Source organism: Mirounga angustirostris, unplaced genomic scaffold, assembly GCF_029215605.1.
Source record: "Mirounga angustirostris isolate CCGP_5_RB_7025 unplaced genomic scaffold, mMirAng1.0.hap1 SCAF_4, whole genome shotgun sequence".
NCBI lineage: Eukaryota > Metazoa > Chordata > Mammalia > Carnivora > Phocidae > Mirounga > Mirounga angustirostris.
In genome coordinates this window covers 157961150-157987765 of record NW_026991712.1, presented here as the reverse complement: position 1 = coordinate 157987765, position 26616 = coordinate 157961150, and the positions used below count along the sequence as shown (strand labels likewise).

The 26616-nt window shown below is 51.7% G+C and overlaps 1 protein-coding gene across 6 annotated transcripts in view; it reads right to left on the bottom strand.

The window, feature by feature from the left end:
- The window catches only part of HIVEP3 (HIVEP zinc finger 3), a 449883-nt gene that overhangs the window by 156469 nt on the left and 266798 nt on the right, over positions 1-26616 (bottom strand). For all 6 annotated transcript variants that reach the window (XM_064589326.1, XM_064589332.1, XM_064589331.1 and 3 more), the window contains one exon: positions 229-309. The gene's annotated coding sequence lies outside the window, so the exon portion shown is untranslated. The remainder of the gene's footprint in view (positions 1-228; positions 310-26616) is intronic.

The following is a 26616-nucleotide window of genomic DNA, read 5'->3' as shown; positions in this document are numbered from 1 at the left end:
ACGTTCCCACCGCCATATGCTGCCATTTGCAGAAATGCCAGATGCAGGACTCCGGACATTTGGTAGCTTTTTCCTTAAATCTCCTCAGAATGGGGGGCTCCATTCTCCTGCCAAGCCTGAAGTCATCCCCACCTACCTCCTGGCCACAAGCACAGCCCAGTGGCCTTTGGGCTGTGCTGAAATTGCTCTGTGTCCTGGGATGCATGGGGAGGGATGGGGGGAGCTTACCTGCCAAAAGCCGGCCGTGGTCTCATGGTTGAGATGTGTCAGAGATTTCTAAGAGCTTGCAGGACTGTGTTGGAGGGAGGCCTGTGGGAAGTAGAGAAAGTGAGAATATTATTCCACCACCATCTGTCAGCTTACACTTGAGTTGGAAAAATACATCCAAAAATGGTGAGCACAGCTCTGCTGAGAATGGCCTCAGAGCCAAGCTCCAGTCACCTCCACTCTTCCAACATGGTCATCACCGGGTCAAGATCAGACTCCCCCAGGGAGGCAACCCCAGCCTCATAACCCCACTTGCAGAGCCGCAAGTCCAGCCACCAGCCCTGCATTCTGTTTCGGCTCTCAGGCTGAGAAACTCTCACTTTCAAGCACTCCTTGGGGAAAACATCCCCTCATGGGCTCCCTGAGCACTGTTCGTCATAACTCACTCATTGTTGCTTTCATTATTCATTCATTCACGTGAGCATTGGATAGCCATTTGGGAAAGCTATTAGATGCTGGCGTCAGGTCTTACAGAAAGAGAGCTACTGAGAGTGACAGCTCAGGTCTTACACCTGCAGGACAAATGCCCCAGGCTCCCAATCCCCATCCCCGTGGGTTTCCTCCCTCCTCTGAGTGATCCTGTGCCAGACGCCAGGCAAAGCATTTTGCACGTGCCATGCAGGATGGCATGATGCTTCCCACCACTTTCAGCACCAGGACTCCTTTTTCTGTGAAACCGTTTCTCAAAACTCCTCGTAACTATGCACTTAGCATCTTTTCACTGGGCAAATAAAGAATAAGACAAAAGCCACAATGAACGTAATACTTTACAATTAACTTGTAATTTAGTTATCACAGCACTACCACGTATATTTAAATAATGGTTACACCTACTCATTCGAGACATGTTATTTATGCCTTCTGGGCTTAAGGTGTTGATCCCTTAGGAATCCATTCAGTCAATATTCGTTCAATAGATATTTATGGAGCATCTCTAAGATGGGTGGGCCCATGGTCCACAGGTTAGGGGCCCTGGTACACCCGGGAGAGTGGTGGCTCTGCAGTGAGGCATGCTCAAGCTCAAGTCCAGTTCAGACTGGATGTCTGCCCATGGAGAGCCCACTCAGCCTTTCTCTAGCTTACAGTCCTCATGAGTAAAACAGAGATAATTATCCTGACATTGGGAAGTTGTTATGAGGATGAAATGAAATAGTAGAAAGCAACCAGATGAAGGCCTGGCATAAAGCAGAAGCTCAACAACTGGGCACCAGAGGATTATCATCATCATCGCCATCATCCTCATCCCTGTGATTCCCATCACCACCACCACCACCATCATCATAAATATCATCATCACTACCATCAACAGCAGCAGGAGCACCATGCACCATCACCACCATCATCATCACCACCACCATCATAAATATCATCATTACCATCAATAGCATCATCATCATCACCATCCTCACCACCACCAACATCATCTTAAATATCATCCTTACCATTAACAGCACCATCACCAACATCACCACCATCATCATAAATACCATCATCATTACCATCAACATCATCATCATCATCATCATCACCACCATCACCACCACCACCACCATCATCATAAATACCATCATCATTACCATCAACATTATCATCATCATCACCACCATCACCACCACCACCACCATCATCATAAATATCATCCTTACCATTAACAGCACCATCACCAACATCACCACCATCATCATAAAGGCCATCATCATTACCATCAACAACATCATCATCACCATCACCGTTATCACTATCACCACCAACCACCACCACCATCATTCTTCTTCCTTCTCTTTCTGAGCCCTAAGAGGCTTGTCCTTGCCCCTTTAATAGGATACACAGTAGTTTCTATCTAATAATAGAATTACTTGGTATTCACATCTTTCTCAGATTTCACGTCCAGCTCTATAACTTCAGAGTTGTATGAACTTGGGTAAGTTACTGTCTGACTCGGTTTTCTTATCTGTAAAATGGGACAGTAGTTTTAGTAAATTCATGGACTGTTGTAATTATTAAATGAAATAATGTATATAAAAACTCAACACAACATCTAGTGTGGGGTAAATGCTTGATAATTGCTGGTCATCATTGTTTGTGGCAGTATTATTAGTAGTAGTTAATCATATTATCATTTCTCTTCCTGGCCTGTGAGTGCCTGAGGGCAGAGAGCATTCCAGATTCATCTTGGTGTCCCCAGAGAGTCTAGCACAGGGCCTATCTCTCAACAGGTATTAATAAATGTTTGCTAAAACAGTCTCAGAGGCTCACAAAAAAAATCAGATGCAAAAGAACTCAAGGGACATGGCCAAGGACAGAGACCTGATGGGATCCTGAAAAACATCAACAGATCTCTCCCAAGCCAATCCGTAGGCCTGCTAGGAACAATCATTCATTCATTTATTCATCCATTCATCAAACTAACCAAATTTTCACTCTGGTCCAAGAATAAATCCTTGCCCAGTGCTTTTCTTTTTTTTCTATTGTGAAATCTTGTTTCCACCTGTCATGTCATCTAGTCTTCACAAAAGTGCTTGGAGGCAGGTAGAATAGGTACTGACAGTAAAGAAATGGAAGCTCAGAGAGGTGACAAGACTTGCCAAAGGGCACACAGCAGCCAAAGCCATGGGGGGAGTGGGGAGTGGGACAAGGTCCCTTTCATAACCCTGACTCCTCCCCACTGGCCCTGGGATGGCAAGCACTTTACACATCCAGGATCATTTTTTCTCACTGCCCAGTTCACTTCTCAACAAACAAAACTGAATTAAACTATTTTGGTGCTGTTTGAACATGCCTGTTAAGAAGAACGCCTCTGAGTTCTATGAAGGCAGGAAGTACCGGAGCCACAACAGTATGAGGGCAGTTACACGTTTTGATGCCGACCCCAGACTGCCTGGGTTCAAATCCTGGCTCTGACACTCACTAGCTTTGGGATCTTGGACAAATTACTTAACCTCTCTATGCTTCAATTTCTTCATCTATCAAGAAAGGATAAGAGCTGGGCGCCTGGGTGGCTCAGTTGGTTGGGCGACTGCCTTCGGCTCAGGTCATGATCCTGGAGTCCCGGGATTGAGTCCCACATCGGGCTCCCTGCTCGGCAGGGGGTCTGCTTCTCCCTCTGACCCTCCTCCCTCTCATGCTCTCTGTCTCCCATTCTCTCTCTCAGATAAATAAATAAAAAAATCTTAAAAAAAAAAAAAGAAAGGATAAGAGCTATCTAGGGGGTTGTTGTATTAGATGAGCTAATCCAGGTACAGTGTCTAGAGGAGTACCTGTACAGAGTAAGGGTTAGCTACAATTATTATTCACGATGCACCCCTGTACCTAGAGCAAGGCCTGGCGCATGAAAGATCCCCAAAAACCATTTGTTGGGTCACTGAATGGATGAAATACTCCCTGGAAAGAGGTCAAGTGTGGATGAGCAAGTCAAAAGAGTAGCCAGAGCTCTGGCCCCAAGGAATCTAGGGTCCCCCAGTTCCTGGGTCACAGCCAAATCCAGGAGGAAGGAGGTGGGTTATTCTAGGACTCAAAGGCCCTTCTACTTCTCCAAGAGGTTTTATGCCCAACGAAGGGCAGTAAATATGAGTGGTGATTAAGAACATGGGCTCTCGGGGCGCCTGGGTGGCTCAGTTGGTTAAGCGACTGCCTTCGGCTCAGGTCATGATCCTGGAGTCCCGGGATCGAGTCCCGCATCGGGCTCTCTGCTCGGCAGAGAGTCTGCTTCTCCCTCTGACCCTCCTCCCTCTCATGCTCTCTGTCTCTCATTCTCTTTGTCTCAAATAAATAAATAAAATCTTTAAAAAAAAAAAAAAGAACATGGGCTCTCGAGTCAGATAATTAAATTCAAGTCCTCACTTGTCACTCCGTCACTCACTAGTTACGTGCTTATCTCCCTGTACCTGCCTCAGTTTCCTTATCTGTCAAATGGGGGTATTCACACCTACCCTGGAGGGATGTTGGGTGGCTGAAATGTCATCTGGAGGAGAGAAAGCCTCCTGTACCTGGCCCCAGTCCATAGTGACAGCGATAATGAGCCTAACAAGGTCAACAGCAGCTGACTGTGATGGAGTTCATCCTCTGGACCGTCCTGTGCCGGGTGTTGCTTCCAGCACACTCTCCCTCATGTGGGCTTTGGATGCCTCTGCCAGGGATAGGGCTTGTCAGAGAAGCCTGGGCTCCACTCTCGAGGCCAAAAAGCTGCTGCGAAAAGTCACCTTCTCTCTCTGGCCCCAGCGCAGACGGGCCCCGTGGAGGCGAGACAGCTGCTTGGGAAGCGGCCCCCTGGGGACGGTGGTCTCCAGAGAACCCCCCTTGGAGAGTCCCCCCTCGCGCCAGCGCCAGCAACTCACAGCCGGCGTGCAGCTGCCTCCAAGGCAGTCCCCATTCCCACGGGGGCTGCACACCCCTGTGCTCGGTTTCCCCGGCCAAGACCCGAGGCTGCCAGTGCATCCTGCTCGTGGAAAGGAACAAACATTTACCGAGTCAGAGACTTTCCATTCCTTGTCTCGTTCACCCTCGCAGCCGGCTGCGGCTGGGCACCCTCGTCTCTCCACGCGGCCGCTGTGCGACCCTGAACAAACGAGCCACCCCAAGCTCAGTTTCCTCATCAGTGCACACTACGTAAATATCCTTATTTATTAAACCCATCCTGCAGCGAAGGAAGCAGAGGCACAGAGAGCGGGGTGCATTGTCCAGGATCGTGCAACTAACAAGTGACAAAGCTGGAGCTGTTTGGCTTCAAAGTTCCAATCATTCATTCATCCATCAATTCCATTTCGAAGGACCACCAGGTGGTAGGCATACTCTCTCTCTCTTTGAAAATATCTTCATATGATCTATTTCCCGTCACTCCTAAGACCCTAACTTTCAAGTCAATTCCACTTAAGCAAGACACATGCAGTCCTTCCCCCGTGCCAGGCACTGTGCGAGGTTGTGCTATTAAGGATCATGTGGAATCCGCATAACAATCCTGCGCAGTTGACTGTTTTATCCCCTCTACAGATGACAACATGAGCCATTCAGAGAGGTGCAGAACCTGCCCACACTCACAAACATGGAGCCTGATGGGAGCCGGAATCAGCTGACCGACAAAGCCACTCTCTTCCCTTCCCACCGTGTTGCTCCTTTCTCTCCCAACTCCCACCTGGCCCACGGGCTCTGGAAGTCCCTCACCTGGCAGAGAAGGGCAGCTGTCAGCCCTAGTGGCCAGTGCCCCCCACCCTGGACCTTCAGGACTCCGTGCCTCCCTGGGGCCCCCTGGTTGCTTATATCTTGCTCACTTCCAAAACCAGAACACGAGGAAGATTAAAGAATAAAAGCATAGACTAAGGCTCGAACGTCAGACGAAAGCAGAGTGCGCATGTGAAGGGACAGGGCAGGGGGAAAGGAAGTGTCTCGAAGACAATGCCCAGTGCACACAGGGTTTAGGAGAATGGGTGCTATCACATCGCTGCTGGTAGTGGAAGTTGCCAGAGTGTTTTGGAAAGCAATTTCACAGCTTTCACCAAGAGCTCTGCCTCACAGACATCCATACTTTGGGGCAGAGTCATCCTGGTTTCCAGGAATATAGTCTAAGGAAAAAAATTCTATGCAAATTCCACGTAGCCTCATTTATAATACTGGAAGCAAACCTAAGTGCTAACATGTGAGAACGGCCAACAGGTCTATGAAAACAAGAGTACATCTATACTGGGGGGGGTTCCACACTACAGCCGGCAGGCCAAATCCCACTGGTAGCCTGTTTTGTAAATAAAGCTTTATTGGAACACGGCCACATCCATTCGTGTACACAATGTAGAATGGAACAGTGGAGACAAAAATAGTATATGGCTCGGGGCGCCTGGGTGGCTCAGTTGGTTAAGCGACTGCCTTCGGCTCAGGTCATGATCCTGGAGTCCCGGGATCGAGTCCCGCATCGGGCTCCCTGCTCGGCAGGGAGTCTGCTTCTCCCTCTGACCCTCCTCCCTCTCATGCTCTCTGTCTCTCATTCTCTCTCTCTCAAATAAATAAATAAAATCTTTAAAAAAAATAGTATATGGCTCAAAACCCTAAAATATTTGCTCTCTGGCCCTTTACAGACAAGTTTGCTGACCTCTGAACTCCTTGGTGGAATCTTATGCATCCTTTAAGAATGTGATGTGAGGTGGAGAAAAGCAAGCTACAAAGTTTTATAGACTGGATGATTTCCCTTATGTAAAAAGAAAAAATCCCTGCAAACAAAATCACATGAAACTGCACATAAACAGAACAGAAAGCATAAAAAAAAGAAAGAAATAGATGAAAATATTAACAGGTTTTTTTTAATAGAAACACAATGAGTAAAATTATTTTGCTTTCTTGTACTTGTTTTTATTTCCTAATTCTTAAGAAATATGCAAGTATGATATAATGGAAAAATACACGTGTTTTAAAAAGAAAGCTGCCCGGTTGAGGATCTTAGCTCTGGGCATCCTAGTAGCCAAGCAAAGAGTAAAATAGGAGGGTTCTATTGTCGGTAGTAGGAAGGTGCCAGGGAACAAGGAAGGTCAAGCTCTCCTGGCCCAGATTTCTGAGAGGGCTTGGTGACCAGGGTCTTTTGTTTCAAGAGAATCACGCAAAATAGGGGACAACTTTCTCTATTTTTTTACCAATATGCTTAACTGTTTCCTGCATCCATGGCTATTCCTGGTTATTGGCCCTCAAATGATGCCCAAGAGAGAACATTAAGCTATGGTTCTGTAGAGGCAACTGTCCCGGGGGCCACGGTGTTAGTTTTCGTTTAAGGAAAACCTTGTGGAATCTTGTGGAGGAAAAGCATCCACGTCTCCAATAGACCCATGAATTCTTGACAAAGGGTCTTAGAGAATAAAACTTACACTGAAGACCAGGATGAGAAACAGGGAAAGATGGGGTGCTCTGGGAGAAGCTGAGTGGCGCTGCCCCTGAAGGGGTTCTGCCGAGCCTCTGGGGCTTCTTGCAGCCCAGATGGAAAATTGCTCCTTCGGACCCATCCCCCTGGGGACCCGCAGAGTCCCTGGTCTTTTGCCAGGTTGAGGGCACCGACAAGAGCAGCAGAAAGAATGCTCTGCACCCACAGAAGGCAGAGCCGTGTCCTCTAGAGACAACCATGAGGGTGAAGACAAGGTTTCATTGTGAAGATTAAAAAGTAGAACTCATTATTGTGCTTCCATGGCCTTCCATGGCCTTCCATGGCCCTGGGTGAGGTAAGGAAAGGCTTGACCTCTCCAACCGCAATTCTAGCGCAATCCGAAGGCTCTGGCAGGCGGGGACAAATGTCCCATCTAAGGTCCCATCCCATTCCTAGACCAAGCAGGAAGAAAAGAGGCCCACTAGCCATGGGGTGTGGAACAGTGTAGGGAAGGGACTGAAACAGGGGCTCTGGATCAGATTTGAGTCCTGCTATGTTACTGACTGGCTGTGCCCAAGGGAGAGTCATTGATTCTTTTAAAGCCTCAGTTTCCTCCATCTGTAGAAAAGGAAAATGACAGCCATCTGCGGGTTAAATGAGATAGTGCCTGCCAAGTGCTTAGTGCCCGATCTATCCCACAGCAGGTGCTCAGTCACGGTTTGCTATTTGCAGCGACAGACCTGGCCAAGCGTGAAACCCACCATGCCAAGGGGAGGGTAAGCCTACAACTTGATCTTCTATTCATGCAGTCTTAAAGAAAGGCTCAGGAATGTTCTGGGGCTGTTACCAGTTTCCTGTCATTGGTGAATAGAAGACACACTGATAGAATTTCTAGAACAGCTGGGAGAAGCCAGGAGGGGCCGTTGCCCAGGAGAGTGGCTCAGAAAACCTCTAGAAGGATTTCACAGAATCATCTGCCTGTCAGGGTGATATCAGAGGGAGACCACCTCTGTGGGGACCTGAGAGAGTGCTCATGTGTCCCCTCCTCCAAGTAGCTGTCCCTGTGCCGTTGAGATTGTGCATCTTTTGCCCCGACGTGAGGGACATGTACCACACTACCTCTGTCGTGTCTGGGACAGGCATCGTGAGCTACTCTGGTGGGCATTTGCTGGGTATTGGCCACTCTGCATCCCGTCTCCCTGCTTCTGTAATAGGACCCTGATTTCACTTGGGAGTCCTAGTCTTGGGAGTCAGTAAACCGAAGCTCCCTTACAGCCCAGGGGAGGGCATGAGACTGAGCTAGATACTTGGATGCTCTCTTTCAGGTCCTGGAATCTTCCATTCTCTGTGGCCATGGCAAGATTGCTACCAATTAGTTTCTGGCTTTTTGCTCCCCTGAGGAGCCCTGGATCCTTTCTGAGCCTGGTTCCCCAGCCTTCCCATCAATTCTTGGAGTTTCTCATCCTTCCGACTTAAATCCTTTTGTTCATGTTGTCTAAAGTCAGCTTGTGTTGCTCACACTAAAGAACCCTAACGGGTACAAGGAGGAAGTCAAAATGGCACCAAATGCAAACAGGAAAAGTTCAAGTTAAATACTGGGAGCCCAATAGTTATTCCCCCTGTTTCTTCTCTGTTGCTGGAGTTACACGTTTTGATGCCGACCCCAGACTGCCTGGGTTCAAATCCTGGCTCTGACACTCACTAGCTTTGGGATCTTGGACAAATTACTTAACCTCTCTATGCTTCAATTTCTTCATCTATCAAGAAAGGATAAGAGCTATCTAGGGGGTTGTTGTGAGTATTAAATGAGCTAATCCAGGTACAGTGTCTAGAGGAGTACCTGTACAGAGTAAGGGTTAGCTATAATTATTATTCACGATTAGTCCAATGCAGTAAAGGTGGTTGGATTCCACCTTCAAGTGACTGGTTCAGGCACAGGCATGTGATTGAATTCTTGCTAGTGGGACCTATGACTCCCATTTCATAGCTAAGGCAAGTTTTTCTCAGCATTTCTGGGAAAGGGGTTCCTTGCTAAAAAGAGAGAGAGAGAGATTTGGGGGGAAGATGTTCCTCTTTTGCACCAGCCACCACCCTGTCTGCAAATGGCCCCTGGAACTATCCTATGACCTTGGCTGAGATGATGCAGATTCAGTGGTGAGGTTGGCAGAGGGGGGAAAGTTGGAAAGTATGCATACCCTTGACATTATTGGACTGCTGGGTTATTCAGCTTGGAACTGACTCGGTCTCCACGCTTCTGGAGTTAATAGATCCTTATTGTTTAGGCCACTTGTTATTTTTGTTACCTGCTCAAAGCATCCTAATACCCAGCCAGAGTTTCGGACCTGGTCATGTGTGCCCAACAGCCCACTGGGACCACAGCATCAAGGGCCAATGGCAGGAAGAAGCCCGGAGACAGGAGCACCCAGAGGGTGGGGCAAGCCTGCGAGGGGGCCAAGCAGGGCCCTTCCTGGGTTGGACACAGGCAGCTTCTAGCAGTGGTAATCTCTAAAGCTCAAAGAATGGCAGAGGCATCTGTTTAAGGCAAGAACCCAGCCAGCAGCGTGAGGGTCCTGGGAAACAGAATTTAGCCCAAAGGGGGGGTCTGGGTGGACTGGTAATAGCCAGTCAGGGTCTCAGGGTCTGGAGTTCACGTGCAGCTCTGACCCTTGTGGAGAATTGGAATCGAAGGCAGGGAAACAGGCAGAAAGAAGCAAACCCAGTCATGCAGAGTCACCAATACAGCAGGGCTTAAGGGAGGCTGCAGCTCAGCAGGAAGCTCCCCATCGACTGCCCCCAGCCACGGGAATGCCAGATACACAGTTCAAGGCACCCAGGCCAATTCCAGCCCCTGCCATCCCTGGGCACGGATGAGCTTCTGACCACTGTGGCTCAGATGTCGGGCAGGTGCATTGGAGGGACAGGGCCCGGAGCAGAGTGGGGCAGTCAGGGGCTAGCAGGCTTAGGTCAGGAAGCAATCTCCATCTGGAGTCGGAAGAGCCCTGGCAAGATTTCCAGCTTGTGCCAATTTGAGTGCCATGGTGTGCAAGTGACCCTAGTGCCTCAGAGAGACTGCCCTGCTTGAGACTAAAGGGACAGCAGCTGGACCAACGCTCCTCCCTCCATCCCATTCTTTGTGCATCAGCCAGGGGGGTCAGGTTCCTCCTGCTACATTCACACCTGCAAACTGCCTGTTCAGAGTGCCCACAGCCCCTTTCCCGACACCAAACAAACCCCAGAAATAATCCCTACGGGTCACTTTTGGGGCTGGAAAGACCCTAAGAGGTCATCTAAGGTACCACTCTCATGTGATCAAAAGGGAAACAGAGGCACGGAGATGAGCAGAGGCATGCTCTTACCCTGCTGTGCCCCTGAGCAGTCATCATCATTTCTAAAATCACACCAGCACTGACATTCCCTGGTTCTGCTTCAACAGGATGAACATGGGAAACTGTATATGAATGTTTCCGAGTCACGTGGAATGGTGCTAAACTTAAGCCCCCAGTGAGGGTCTGGCTCTCCCCTCCCTCGTCTTTCCTGTTACAACAGCTGGGTCCCCTGCAAGCTCAGTCCTACCACATATTCTCGAACCAACCCTTCTTCCCCTTATAATCATCTACAGAACCCCTGGCTCAGAGCCGCCTGCTCTGATATCGTGCCTGTTTCTGGAAACTGTGTCACTATCCCGTTCCCAAGGGCTGGCGCCGGCCTTATGGCTCAGGCCTGGTCCCGTGCCCAGCTGTAACCCCACATCCCACGCCCCAGCCCCCAGTGCTATGACTATGCAGCACGGTGGGGATACGATGGTGGCCAACAAAGCAAGTGCTTCCTGCTGGGTGAGAATTTTGCATGAATTCCTTGATCAAATCCCCAAAGAGGGCTATGTCAGGCAGTGATGATCACTACTCCCATTTTACAGATAAGGGAGCTCAAGGCCAGCTCGCCAAAGGTCACCAGGCTAATAAGTGGCAGTGCCAGGATGTCCCCCTGACAGTCCTATGTCAGCTGGTTGTCTGGCCTGGCCCGGATTCCCCCACTGCCACCCCCTGGGCTGGCCTTGAGTGCCCGCTCTGCTCTGGGGGCATGGTCGGTTCAGCAACCCACCTCCCTTACTCCGGAGCTCTCCAGACTTCCACCATGTCCTTCAGGGAGGGTGTGAGATTTAATGGCCCCAGGGAGTTGGGGAGGGGCTACAAGAAGAAGCCAGAAATCAAGCCTGGTTATTGGCAAATGTAGACCCCATAACAGCATCCATGAGGCTGGTTCCCTCTCTCACTGGCTCCCTGGGAATCACCGGGCTACATACAGCCTCAGGGGCTGATGGCAGCCGACCATCACATCCACCATCCAGGGGAAGCTGAGAAAGTTTGACAGTCCTGAGTTCAGATCCCAGCTCTGTCCCTTATAAATTCTACAAACTTGAGGAAATTCCAGGTGAAAAGTGGCCTCTTTTGGCCTCCAACTCCCGGCTGTGACATGGGGCTAATGACACCAATCTTGTGTGGCCTTCACGAGGACAATACCCATGTCCTGTGCCTAGGCCTCAGTGAAGATGGGTTCCCTTCCACACTTTTCCCTCATTGGCTCCCGCTCCCATTGCTGCTGGCCTCCCACCCCGTACCCAGAGAGAGGGCCTCTCGGGGCTGAGAAGCCTGAGCCGTCCCAACGATGCCCACCACGTGGCTGGCAGGGACGCGAGCACACTCAGCATGCTGGAGATAAATACAGGGTCCGGGCACCTGATCCTAAACAATGGACTATTCTGAGGGTTTAATTGCTCATCAACGGGAAGGCAGGCTCTGGGCAGTGACCAACCCTGGAGAGTCAGGACAAGCCCTGGGGCAGTAAACCCACCGAGGTGCAGGTGCAGAAATGCCAGCCAACAGGTGACAGATCCCAGAACGGCACATGGGGAGGGTGCTTGAGAAGCCTCGAGGGGGACCACACTCCCAGTGTCCAAGTGGGGAAAGTGAGGCTCAGGGTGGCGAGTGCTTCGATTTGTGGCTTTGACAAACGCTCATCAGGCACCTTCTCCAGGCGAGGCTCCGTGCTCAGCCTCAGGGACCTCACAATGTGTGGGGACACAGATGGCATACATGCAATCACAGTGCCTGGCGACAACTGCCAAAAGAAGACAGGGACGGGGCTGCGGGAGCACGAAGGCACGCCATGCTAATCACATGGGTCCTGGATCCGTTCACTCACTCATTCGTTCACCCGTGCACTCTGCGCTAGTGTGTGCCAGGCACTACTCAGTTGCTGGAGACACAGGTTCCGGCCTTCGCGGGGTTTCCAGTCTCACGGCAGAGAGATGTGGTCCCAGATCAATGAAGAGATAGAGGACAGAACAGGAGGGCAAGTAATGCTATAAAGACAAATCCTGCAGCAGAAGGGGAGAGCAGGCACCTGCCGCTCACCGGTGCTCTGGGTAGGATGGTCAGGCTGACGCTGACGACGGCAAATTGATGTTAGCACACGAGGTCGGCAGGGCGACGAAAGTTCTAGCCTTGAGTAAAGAGAGGAACCAAGACCCCAAAGTTGGCCTGCCTCGGGGGGTCACAGAGCACCAGCAACAGAGTCAGGAACTGCCCCAGGTCTCTTGTCTCACAGGCTGGAGCTGATTCCCTGCCCAGCACGACAGCCCGTCTGCTCCCCCCCACCCCGGCTGGCCCCCATCTTCCCCGCCTCTTGCCCAGGGGGAAGGCAGCGGGCCGCTGTGCTGGGTGGGGGCCAAAGCCAGGCCCCGCCACTCACCGGTCGTCCACACCGGCCTCGGGCAGTGGAGACTGGCAGCCAGAGCCTTGGCCGTGCAGGAGCAGCAGGGGGGAGCCTCCCCTCTGCCAGCTCCCATGGATGTCAGTGGTGCCCTCGTGTCAGACACACGTGGTCCCCCGACTTCTGAGCTCTGTGACCGTGACAAGTTCAGCGGAGCCTCTGTCCAGACTGCCTGTTGCGCTGCTCTCACAGAGCCGTGCGAGAGGATTAAACGAGCTAAAGTGTGAAACGGCCCCCAGTGGGCACCTTGCTGCCTCACGTCTTCCCCCCGCCATGCCTGGCGGGCAGCCCAGAGCCTCGCTCCCTCCTCGGGGCTCCCACGGCTCTGAGGGCCCTTGTGTCCTCTCGCCATCAGGCCCTCCACAAGACTCCCAGAGAGGCCGCCCGGGCCCCGGCGTCCCTCCCGGCCATCAGCCTGGATCGGCCGCGGCGGCCCACCCGGCCGCCGCTCCATAAATGCCCCCCTGCTGCGGCCAGCCGGGAAAGCTGAGCCTGAAGAAGAAGGGGGCAGATGCGGAGTCAGCTTCTTTAACAGCCTAGTGACCCTGGACAAGTTAACTTTTTTTTTTTTAATGAGGATAATAATCAGTGCCTAAGGTTCTGCAGAATTATATGGTGATTTTAATATTATTGTTCCCGTGAAAGAATCATAGGTTGAGTCCAGAGTATTCAATTTGTCACCTGGTTCTCCAATCTCTTCCACAATGTCCTGTTGCATGGTGTTCTCCTCTCATTGAACTTGCCAATGACAGGGAACTCACTACCTGCTGAGCAGCCATGCCCTGTTTTGACTGCTTCTGAGCAGTGAGAAACTTTCTGTCTGTTGCTCAAAAACCTGCCATGCTGAGCTCTGGAATGCAGAGAGTGGGTGGTGAGCCAGCCAGGGGAGGGTCTGGGGAGAGGTGCAGGAGGGCGGAAGGAGGGTGAGGTTGCTGAGAGGAATGCCAGGGAGCACTCCCGATGGAGCCCCTCGCAGGTTGTCAGCACCCCTTCCCACATAAGCTCCCACTCTGCTCTGCTCTAGCCCAGCCCTTCCAGAAGACATCCTGCCTGGGCTGCCTCCTGCCCGGGGCTGCTCAGTGGTGGGACCACAGGGGCCTGGGTTCTCAAGGCCTGATGTATGATTAATGACTCTGATGAGCTCACCAGCCCATGGATGGAGGGCGATCCGAGGGGAGGCCAGAGGAAGGCTGGTTATGGATTTTAACCCTCTGATGTTACTGGCTGGGAATTTAACATCAATAATTCAAGGCAGTGGGGAGGGGGGGTTGAGAAAAATGCGAAAGAGAGAGGGAGGTAAGGAAGAAGGGAGAGAGGTCGGGAAGGAGGGGGGAGGGGCAGAGGCACAGATGCATTTGTGGAGTGTTCCCCATGTGCCCCTTCTGCCTCCTTCGGCTCCTTCAAGCCCCCCTGCAGTCTGTGAAGCCTCACCCCCCTTAGCTGCCACCCTGTCACCCGGTTCAGAAGGAAAAACGAGGGTTTCAGGGGCAGGGGGTGGGGGAAGAGACCCAGGCCCACAGGTCCCAGAACCCAGGTTCTTTCTACTACACCTTGACTCTGGAGGGTAGAGAGGTCGGGGAACACAGAGGGTCCCTGCCAGCGTCAGGACACCCAGTCCAACTCCCACGCTGGGACTGACATGTGGCCAGATGAGTTTGCGGGGCTTTGCCCCTGGGAGAGAAACCAGCCATTGGCCTTCTGGACAGCACCAGAACTTTGTTGCTGGAGCTGAAAAAATTAACTGCTATATTTAAAAGCATTGTTCCGTTGCTAAGGCAACAGAGGGGCTAAGAATAATATAAAAAGAAGATGATATGCCAGGTTGTCACTGGCAACCCAATTTTAAGGGTGTGTGTATGTGTTTTAAAAGAAGTGGGGGGGGTGAGGTTCAGACTGTCTTCCCCACTCCCTCTGGCACCATCTGCCCCAGGGCCATATCCAAGATGGAGCCAGGCCTGGGATCTCACCGGTCTGCCCAAGTAGGGGGAGGGCTGGCACGTCCTGGCCCCGAGCCTAAAGATAAAGGTGGCTCCCGTTCCCTAATTGCTGTCCCCTCTGGGCAGCCCCCCTTTGCCTGGTCTGCTTCCCCCCCCACCCCCACTGTGGAACCCCAGCCAGAGGCACCTCTCAAACAGATGGCCCCAAAATAACTTCTTCTCCCCGACCTGGGAGCTCGCAGCCAGCCTGGCAGACTCCCCGGGGACCACCAAGGAACGCAGATGGTGGGGAGAGAAGAACAGGAGGCAGATTTATCCAACTCCAGCCTGGATGTCAGGGCTGAGAGGTGGCTTGGGGCAGACACGGGCACAGGGCGGCCCCGGCTCTCTGAGGGGTCCTAGAGAGAAGCACTAGGTCTGACCTCGGTCCAGAGCCTGGGTCCCGGACAGCAGGCCTGATGAGGGGCGATGAGAAGGTGGACGGGGGCCCGCGGGCCCTTGTGCACCAGCCAGCTACTTGTTGAAGCTGGGATGGAAGCACTCATGGGAGACACAGAACTGGACGGCAAAACAAACACACAAAACCCCCAGGGCAGTTCATCAATAGTCGTGTTTCGGGAAGAGATTTGTTATCTTTACCTTTGTCACAGTCAAGCCATGTGGAGGAAAGCTGTGAAATCAGCCCAGCCAGGGACCCCAGGCCAGCTCGGCCACATACTGCTGTGTGATCTTGAGCAAGGCCCTTAGCGTCTCTGGGCCTTGGTCCGATCACAAGTAGAAAAGACAGTGACTTTTTTTAACAAGTGTGGCTTGGCTTTGATAAACTGACGTGTATAGAGCGCCAGGCTTGGCACACAGAATGTCCTCCATAGACAGCACCATCCACCAGGAGAAACCTTTACCTTAGCATCTCTCTGTGTCAAGCCTACCCTGAAGGGCACAGAAGTGCCTAGGGAACTTGGCGGGAGGAGGGAAAGTGACCAGAGAAGGTGTCTGAGTGGAGGTAGTCTGGGAAGGCTTCTCTAAGGAGATGAAATTCTAAGAGGATGACATTTCTGTGCAAATAAGTAAGGAATGACACACAGCTGGGGACCCAGAGTGGCCAAATGTTCCTGGAGGGGTTGGGAATTCCAAAGGAAGAAGAAGGTCTAGTAGAATGAGGATGGGAGGGAGAGACATTCCAGGCAGAAGGAATGACTAGAGCAAAGGCAGGGAGGAGGGAGAGGACAAGGAGGATCTGAGGGCAGGGGACAGGCTCGCTGGGCCAGAACCTATAAGGAAGGCTTGCTGGGGAAGAGAAATGACCGGATCCATGTTTCAGAAAGACTCTGTGGGGAAGCTAGCTGGGCTGAGTGAACCGGAGGCAGGGAGGCCCATGGGGATGCTGGGGCAAGAGTCCAGGCCAGATAAAGGAACCCGGGCTAATGCAGAACGAGGTTTTACAGTTTATAAGGTGCATCCATGTCCATGACCTCACAGGATCAAGCCAGGATGGACAGACGGTGCTGCCCGACCCCAGCGCTCTCCCACTCAAGGCCTCCCATAGGCAGGAGGTACCTACCACGTATAGAGTTGCTACCTATCGATTTCCCATCCTCTAGAAGTGGGCAAGTCCAGGAGAGCTGGAGGGGCCCAGTGAGGGAGAGGTCTCATGGGTGGGTGTGGTCAGGGAGGGCCTCCTGCAAGAGAGGCAGGGCTGGGTCATGGAGAGCCACGAGCTCCAGGCTGAGAGGCTGCAACTCCTGGGGGCAGTGAAGACCAGTGGGGAATTAAGAGGGGTCAAGAGAGTGGGCGGTGTGAGCAAAGCAGTTTTAGGAAGCCAAGCTGGGTCAGAGATCCAGTGCCTTGCTCCTCTCCCCACCTCTCAGACACAGGACCCTCTTTTTCCAGCTGTCTGAGTGTTGGCAACAGACACCAGACCTCAAGCAGCACGGCACAGAGAATGGGTATGTTTACTCAACAACTATTCTTATTTCAGCAGAAGACACCAGCCCCCCACCGAGCCTCAGCCTTCCTGTCTTCCCTTGCAAAGGCAGGACCCACTTCTGGGCATCCTTTCCCATGAGGAAGGTGCCCTGAGTGTGTCTGGGACAGTGTCTGGGCCTCATGGAGTTCAGGCTGGGTCAGCACATGGGCAGAGAGTGGTCCCAAGTGGCTCAGCACCTGGAGGACCAGAATCTGGGTAGAGGTTTCTGGGCCGGGGCAGCCCCAGGAAGCCTGGCCCTTGCCTTTTCTCCTCCTTCAACAAATATTTATTGAGCACCTATTATGTGTCAGGCACAGTTCTAGGCACTGAATCAAATAAAAGCCCTGCCTTCTTGGAGCTTAAATTCTATTGGGGAAACAGTCAACAGTCAACAAATAAATATCGTCAGGTAGTAATGAGTACTAGGAAAGAAATCAACAACTCGGGGGAGGGAAAGGGACCAGAGGTTTGAGTGAAGGCTGTCGGGGAAGCCTTGCTGAAGGAGGTGAGATGCTAAGGGGGTGACATTTCAGCAGAGGCCTGAATGAAGCGAGGGGGCAGTGGAAAGAGTATTTTGGGGGAAGATATTTCAGGCAGAAGGAATGGTACATGCAAAGGACTTGTGGCAGGGACAAAGTTTGGTGTGTTTCTCTGACTCCTCATCTAGTGCTCCTGGGGAGAAAAGAGAGGCCGAGAGGTCAGGTGTCTTGCCCAGAGTCATACTGTTGATTGGCCGCCAAGCGGGGTGAGAGGGCAGTTGGCTGCCTGTCGGCGCAGGGTTCATCTACCACTGAATGGGCGACTGGCCACATTTCAGGGCATGGGCTTCAGCTGGAGTGTGGGTGCTGGCCGCCGACTGTGGGGGAGAGGGCTCTGGGGTAGGACATTCAGGCAACAGGTGTTAATGGAGTACCTACCACACGCCAGGTGCTGGCTGTGCGGGGCCCTGACGTAGAGTAGGACACACAGAACCCCCCAGGATCTGGGAATCCCAGAATGAACATGACTGCCTCTTAGCCTCTGAGAATTCAGAATCACTCAAGCACAGGCTCCCAGCATAGGACAGTTGGCAGGGCCCTTCGGCAGCACTTGGTCCATTTTAAAGGGGGAGGGACTGAGGCCTGGTGCGGGGAATGTCCCACACATGGCAGCCAGTGACAGAGCCAGGAACTTACGCCCCTGAGTCCAGGTTCCTGGCCCAGGGGGCTGTGTGTGGGCAACGGAGATGAGCATGGGCTCGGTAGCCAGACAGACCAGCTGTGTGTCTGTCCCTCATGCTGGCTATGGCGTGGAGTCCTTGTGAACCTCAGCTTCCTCATCAGAAGAATGGGGCTAATGAAAATTACCGTAACATATGTAAAGGGCTTAGCATGGTAAATGCCCCAAATGTTTGCAGTTGTTGTAATTCTTAGTGAAACTTCAAGGACACTAAGTGTCTCTTCTTGAAGGTGACAGAGATTGGTCTCTGCTGTGATCTGAACAGCTGACCTGCCCCAGCTAGCCGGCTTAGTATCCTGCAGAGGGTCTGCCGCAGTGTGTTAGCTGATGGAGAATAAGGGTTGTTTCAATCCCACCTCGAAACAGAAACATCGTGTGTGTGGCCTGGCCTGAGTCCTCTCCCTTCATCCCTCCCCTTCTTTCCATTCCCTCCTGTGCCTCTGTCTCTGTCTCTGTCTCTCTTTCTCTTGCCCCCCCCCCCCCCCACACACAGAGGCCGTGCTGCCGTTAAGGCCATAAGACTTTAACCTACCCCAAGCAGTGGGAGCCAAAGGGAAGCAGAGAAGTTTCCAGAAGATTCTACCTTGGAGTGGAAGAACATGTTTTAACCCTCCCTCTTGGATAGGCTGAAAGTAACCTTGATAGGCGTAGGGCCTGTCCAGAGGTCAGGAGGGCAAGGGCCCATGGCCAGGCGGGATTGATAAGAAACATGCCATTGATATGATAAGAGACCAGGGCCTAACAGCCAGAGCGGAGGGCTCAGAGCGTGCAGGAGCAGCCTTGGAGGGTAGCTGGGCAAAAGGCACCCCAGAGGACTTTCTGGAAGAGGAGGGGTGGAGGAGGAGGGTTTCATTTGAGCTTCAAAGGATGGGGAGGATTTGGCCAAACAGACTTCCTCGCTCACTATGGGACCAGCATTAAAGGCAGAAAACTAAACAAAGTACAGAAGCACAGAGGTTGGAGCTTTTAGGGTGAAGAACAACAGTGAGGTTCAGTGAGGATTTGGGCTTTTTCTAAGTTGGAAGTAAGAAGTGAGCAGACAATAATTGTTTCATTCATGTGAATAACTCACCCATCTAAAAAAAGCCAAGGCAGCCTAGGCAGGTCATCTTTCCTTCCTGCACCTGAATTGTTCCGTCTCCCAAATGTGTGTGTCCCTGACGTGGGAGGGAGATGGCCCCAGAACAGATATTCCTGACCAACAGGGGTGTCACTGGCTGCCTCCCCCCCCACCCCACTGCTCAAGAGACCTAGGGCCAATTTCCCTGTGCTCATCAAGAAGTCCCAGGCTCATCTGAAAGCCTCGGTGTCCTGGGACAGCCAGAGCACCTCCCCAGCCTCCCCTCAACCACATGGCACCCAGGTGGGATGATGGTTCGTGTCCACCCCACACCGGGGAACTGACCCTCAAAGGGGCACCGCGTCTGGCCTAAGTCCTCCACCTGGTTAAGCAGCAGAGCCAGGGTGTGAAACCAGGAGTGTGGAGCTCCCAGCCCCAAGTCCCTTCCATCAGGGTAGGCTGTCTCTTGCCCTTAAGTTTGTACAGGCCAAGACTGGAAGCCAAGATGGGGAGCAATTTGGTCCCACGAGGACTCAGACTGGAGGGTCGCTGGGGCCCGGCCACACCTGCCACTCCAGAGGCCCAGCCTCTCTGAGACAGCAGAATGGCTATGGTTTCAGCCAAGTGCCCCTTCCAAGCCACCTTGGCCCTTCCTACGCCTCCCCTGCCCACCCTCCAGCATCGGCCCAGGCTTCCATCTGGGTCCTGGATATCGAAACCTCTTCAGGGCAGCCAGGGAATCCTACAGTCAGTACACTGAACCAGATGTGCGCAAAATACCACCTCCGAGCAGGCCCCCGGGGCTGCTCCCGGGTCCCAGGCTGCAACTCTTGAAGAGACTAAGGGGGAAAAATACTGCTGTTTTCTCCACTGGCACACCCCATAAGCGGAACGGTTCATTCATGGGTTGATTCCATTTGGATATGCTTGGAATCACTTTGGGTCCATCTAGAGAAACATGCTCATTGGGTCCTGGCTTGCCCACCTCAATCACTGAATAGCCCGCACCGTGATTCCACCTCTTCAAAGCCTAGTACGTGCCATTCCTATGCAAGGGGTAGAGGGAGTTACAGGTCGAACAGGCAGAACCAGAGCCAGTCTCTGATTATCAAGGAGCTCATGAGTGGAGACCTTGGTATCCTCGATCCCTGTTGGTGGGAACAGAAAATAGCTCAGCCACTGTAGAAAACAGTATGGCCGTTTATTGAAAAATTAAAAATAGAATTACCATATGATCCAACAGTTTCACTTCTGGGTATTTCTCCAAAAAAAAAAAAAAATTGAAATTAGAATCTTGAAGAGCTATCTGCCCTCCCATCTTCCTGCAGCATTATTTATAATCACCAAGATGTGCATGCAACCTAAGTGATCACTGACAGGTGCATGGAGAGAGAAAATGTGCCATATACATACAATGGGGTATTATTCAGCCTTAAAAAGGAAGAAATCCTGCGGTATGCAGCAACGCGGATGAACCCGGAACACATTATGCTAAGTGAAAGAAGCCAGTCACAGAAGGACAAATCTTGTTTGATTCCACTTATATAAGGTAGGAAAATAGTCAAGTTCACAGAAACAGAGAGTAGAGTATGGTTGCCAGGGGCTGGGGGAAGAGAGAATTGGGGAGGTGCTGTTCAACAGGTTTTAAGTTTCAGTTACATGAGATGAAAAGTGCTCGAGTTCTGCTGTACATCACATCTGTAGTTAACAGATACTCTACTGTCCACTTACAATTTTGTTAAAAGAGTAGATTTCAGGGGCGCCTGGGTGGCTCAGTCGTTAAGCGTCTGCCTTCAGCTCAGGTCATGATCCCAGGGTCCTGGGATCGAGCCCCGCGTCGGGCTCCCTGCTCAGCGGGGAGTCTGCTTCTCCCTCTCCCATTCCCCCTGCTTGTATTTCCTCTCTCGCTGTGTCTCTCTCTGTCAAATAAATAAATAAAATCTTAAAAAAAAAAAAAAAAGAGTAGATTTCATGGGCGCCTGGGTGGCTCAGTCGTTAAGCATCTGCCTTTGGCTCCGGTCATGATCTCAGGGTCCTGGGATCGAGCCCCACGTCATCAGGCTCCGTGCTCAGTGGCGAGCCTCCTTCTCCCTCTGCTTGCCCCCCCCCCCAGCCCAGTTGTGCACGCTCTCTCTCACTATCTCTCGCTATCGCTCTCTCTCTCTCAAATAAATAAATAAAATCTTTTAAAAAAAAGAGTAGATTTCATGCTAAATGTTATCATAACAATAAAAGCTCATAAGCTAGGAGAAGAAATGTAGATAGGTGCACAGATTAATTAATAGCCATGATTTATATAACTCATATTCTGTGCCAGACACAGGCCTGAGGTTTTACCTCTATCAGTTCATTTAACGCTGGCAACGATACTATGAAGGATGTGCCACAATCATCTCCACTACACAGAAGAGTAAACCGAGGCACAAAGACATTGAGTAACTTGCCCAGGATGGCAATCACGCTGCTCCCAGGCACAGAGCTGGGACTCGAGCCCAGGCAGCGGCTGCCAGTCTGTGTTCTAGCCCTACGCTCGGCTGAGTCGGGGCGCACACAAGTATATTCCTGACAGGTGACGCGCGGCGCAGTATGAGGGGAGGGGCGTGGGTGGTGATGGACTCCGCCAGGAGGAAGGGGCGTGGGAGTTTTCCACCTGAACTGGACTGTCATCGATGAAGAAACCCATCACCCCTGAAGCCAGCAGTGAACACACCCCCAGCAACCCCGGCCTTCCCCACCCCGCCCGCCACCCCCCGCCGCTGCAGTCGGGTCTGGTGCTCCCTGCTGCAAGCTCCCAGGGCTCTCGGTGTGCATCTCCTCTGTCGTGTGGACACAGTCTGCTTTGCCCCAGCTCTAGACTTGTCTCACCTCCCTCCAGAGCACAGCCCTTGTCCCACCCGCTTCTGACTGGCCTGGGAGGTCGCTGGCGCTTGTGAAATATTTGTGGGATTGACATGGATTTCCGTTGGATGCTGGGGCTGGCCCTGACGGAACCACAAGATTGGCAAAATAAATTTGGCCCACTCTTTTTACCTCCCTCACTCCATCCCTCCATCCCTCCCTCCCTCCCTCCTTCTCTCCTTCATCCTTCCTTTCACTTTCAACAGCTATTTATTGAGAACGTATTGTATGTAGCAGCTAGGATACAACGGGACAGCCCCTCTTCTACAGGCACTCATAGTCCCACAGGGGAGACAGACTAGCAAAAAGACAACGGCAGAGTGACAAGTCCTGGTGCGGGGTGAGTCTACAGGCACAGAAGCGCCCTGGACATGTGACAGCCTTAGGTGTGAAGAGGGCAGTCAAGGAAGGCCTCCCAGAAGTGGCATCTAAACTGCAACCGGAGTATTGAGTAGGAATTAGTCTCTCTCTCTCTCTCTCTCTCTCTCTCTGTGTACACATGCATGCATATGCCTGCCAGGTATGGGGAGGGAGGTTAAGCCCAGAGCTTTCTAGGAAGAGGGAAGCACGTTTGCAAAGGCCTGGAGGCATAGAACGGCATCACATTCCAGGAGGTTCTAGCACAAAAGTGCAAAGGGAGAGGAGAAAGAGCAGGGGGAGATCCCAAGGACCCTTGCAAGTTACTCTAAAGAAATTTGACATTTAACATTGGAGGCCACAGGGAGCTATTAATAGATTTTATGCAAAGGATGATATGACCTGATTTATGTTTTTAAAAGATCCCCCTGGTGCACTGTGGGGAGGAGACGGGAAGGGCACAGTGGTGGCAGTTAGAACCAGCTACAGAATCCAGGTAAGACAGAGTGGTTAGCACTAGTTAGCAGAGGAAAGGGACACACCTGACAGATCTCGAGTCAACAGAACTCGATTGCCTTGGGTGGGGTGGGGGACCTGTCTGAGATGAAGCCCAAGTCTGGGGCGTCCCAGCCCTTCCCAGGCCCCTCTTATCTCCAGCACCATCTCCATCCTTATCCCACTGCCACAACTGGAAGCCAGGGAACTTGGGGGAGGGCAGGGGACTCCATGAAATACTGTACTTCTGGCTCCATCCCATGAACTGGGAGCAATCTTACTAGCAGAAAGTATACTCACACCATAAAAATCATAACCCACACACATGCACATCCACCATAAAAAAGATGCCTTGAGGCTCAGCAGAATTGGCTGATTCTGATAATTCCCATTAATATTTGCTTGCCACTCATACATTTCACTTTACTGGATACGAGCACTCAGCAGCAGTCAAGCAGTGCCAGGTGCCAGGAGCTGAAGAAAAGTCAATGGGGAAAAAAGGTAAAACTGAGATAATTCCTAAGTAAAAATTTTGTTCTTTACTACAAACTGGGGAGAGAGAGAGAGGTACCGATTTAATTCAGCAGTGGAACTGAAAATAGCACAACTTTCAGACGGGTGATGCGCTCCTCAAGGTTTCTCCTGGTCGAGGCTGGAGAGCAATCTGATTAAGTCGCTTGCGCTCAAGAGTGAATGACAACAGAGGATCCCCAACCCCTCCTAGGGCTACCAGCAGCTTGGCTCTAGAAATGGAGAGCAAGTAGCTTTCCCTGCTGCCTTCGAATGTCATCACCTGCCTGTGCACCCAGAGAACGCAGCTTTTAGTGTCTCCGGGGATCACGACAGTCTCGGGCCTGCCTACCCTCAGGTCACCTTCTGCAAGTTTGCACGGGCAGTGTCCAGTTGTGTCTCGGGATGAGCTCTCGTGTTCCCTTCTACCACCATTCACGTCATCTTCCAAAGAAGCAAACCGTTTAGACTGCTCTCACTGAAATCCACAGACAAGGTGGCTTATAAGCCACAGACAGTTATTTATTTCTCACAGTTTTGGAGGCTGGGAAGCCCAAGATCAAGGCATCCACGGGTTCAGTGTCTGGTGAGGACCTGCTTCCTCGTTCAGAGATGGCCATCTTCTTGCTGTGTCCTCACATGGTGGGAGGGACAAGGGAACCCTCTGGATATTTTCCAGGGGTGCTGACCCATTCTTGAGGGCTCCACCCTCACCACCTAATTGTCTTCCAAAGGCCCCACCTCCCAATACCTTCACATTTGTTAGGTTCCAACGTATGCATCTGGGGGGACGCACAGTCAGACTCCAGCCCAAGCATAAAACTTAGGTCAAAAGTGTGCTCACTCTGCAAATGCAGCTTTAAAGTCTCCAATACACTCACACCCACCACAGTGCTGACCATGAAACTCCTCCGAGAGCAGCTGGTGAAGCCGGGTACCCTTGAGAGAAGAGACCGCCTTCACATGTAACGCCTAGTACTGAACCAGCGTCCAATGGACTTTTCTTCACGAGGCACTATTGCTGCCCAAAGAAAGTGAATAAAAATGCTTATGAAAGAATACCATTTTGCAGATGGGAAAACTGAGGACCAGCGAACAGACTTGGCTCAGATCACACACTCAGGAGGCCACACCTACTCCCCCTGATCCTTTGAGACAGCCAATGGAGACTGGAGGCATCCAGCTGAAGTCACGGTCTGGGAAGAGGTAATTGCGAGGCAGTGAGGTGTGCCGCTAAGGTGCATCTGGTGACCTGTAAAGAACTGGAGGTCTGAACCCCAGCCCCAGCTCGCACACACACCCTGCACAAACCCGGGCAAGTCACTCAACATCTCTGGTTTCGGTCGGCAAATCTACACTGGCAACAAAGGCTGGGTGACATGGGATCACTTCAAAGTCCTTCTCTGGTTTAACAAATCCCTATCTTTGATTATGGATATGTCCAGTGGGTGATGAGGGAAAAGTAGAAATGACTATTTTTATCAGATCTGCGAGATATATTTTTTTAATCCCCAGTGATTATTTGATTTTGTTTTATTCTACTTTTAAAGACGCAGCCACTGCAGGGACAAGGGGGGGTGGTGTTGGATTGGTGAGTCACTGGTCTGCATTGAGGTCACCTGCTGGGTCTTGTCTGAGGCCAGGAGCTCCATCTCAGCTGGGACAGCGTGGCCCCCAGGCCTGGGTAGGGCTGGGGCAGGAGTCAGGCTGGGCCCAGCAGAAGCCAGTGAAGGACTCCAGGGGGGCCCTCACGCTGGGACAAAGAAGAGGATGGGCATCTCCCCCCTGCAGCTTCACAACGACAGTCTTCAAGCCTTTCCCACCAACAATCCCACATCAGCCCAGGGAAAGGGTGGGCCGGCTATATGTTGCCTCAGTTCACAGAGGAGGAAACTGAGGTTCAGAGCGATCAAATGACTTGTCCAAAGTCCCACAGCAAGTGGATGAGAAAGGCAGAACCAAACCCCAGGACTCAATGTTTTCCATCCTCTTTGTAGGAAACAGCCAACCCTAGGCAGGATGGGCCCACATAAAGGCACCTCCAGGCTATGAATAGCATCCCTGGACTAAGAACGTTTCAAGAGGGGCAGAAATGCAGCTGCGCCTCAAAACTGGCCCCACCTATCCAGTTGGCATCTCCCCACCTCTGCCACAAGTCTCTCCCAGTTACAGAACAAAGGGATGATGGTTCCTTACAAGGAAAAGCTGTTGAGAGGCAAGAGAGCAGAGACATCTCTTCCTGATGAATTCTGCTACAGCTGGGGAGGAACATCTGACCTTGCAGGGCTCTTGTGGGACTGCCTGACTGCAGCAACAGGGTAACTAAGAATCTCCCAGAACCACCCAGAGCCCAAACTATTATCTGTCGCTGTTGGTACTGCTTCCTTCCAAACAGGATGGGTAGCGGCCTGGACCAAAGATCCATAGGGCCCGTAAATAAAGCTAACAAGCCAGTGTCTGTATGGAAACTGCATAAGAAGCCAGGGTCACCAGTCCTCTGTCCCTTCTCCCAACGGTCCTCAACAGACACCACCGGAGATCCAGGCTAGGCTCAACAACCCCGGGAAGCAGGCGTATTGTCCCCATGTTGCCCGTGAGGATCGAGTGACTCAGAGGCAAAGCAGCCTGTCCCGGGGCCATTTTGAGACCCAGGTGCTGTTACTTCCGGAGGCCTCTCCCATCGTATATAAAACACATCTCGTTCTGAGTGTTTTCTTTGGCTGAAAAAAACCCTGGATTTTTAGAATAATTTTGCTTTTGAAATTATTTGCACTGAGTAACTAATACGATTAACGAGCGGCTCTGCCTTCTCAGCAACCGTTGTCTATAACCAGAAGCCTTGGCAAGGCACAGCACTGCAGCCCTCAACGGAGAGGGCCGTTTTCATAAATACGAGACCAAACAATTAATCATGTTTGAATATATTAACTAAACATTCATTTTGATCAGCCATTATCATATTTTGGAACCCAAAGTTTTGTTTTTGTTTTTTTTTTTCATGTCTCCAACATTTTTGCAGGCCCGTGCTGTTGCCTGGGTAATTCAGGCTGGGGCGGGGTGGGGGGGGGGCGCTGGGATGTGAGCACAGGTGTCATTCCGAAACCAGGCTCTTTCCTGACCAGGGGCTGCACCCAGGGGTCAAGGCTCCTCCTCCAAGTCAGAGGAGGGAGGCTGCTAAGTAGAGACCAGCAGCCCATAGGGCTTGGAAGGGGGCTGGGAATGATGTCCTTTGAGGGGCTGCTAAGAATGCGGGGGGCGGGGGGCAGAATGGGTGAAGGGAGTCAAAAGGTATGAACTTCCAGTT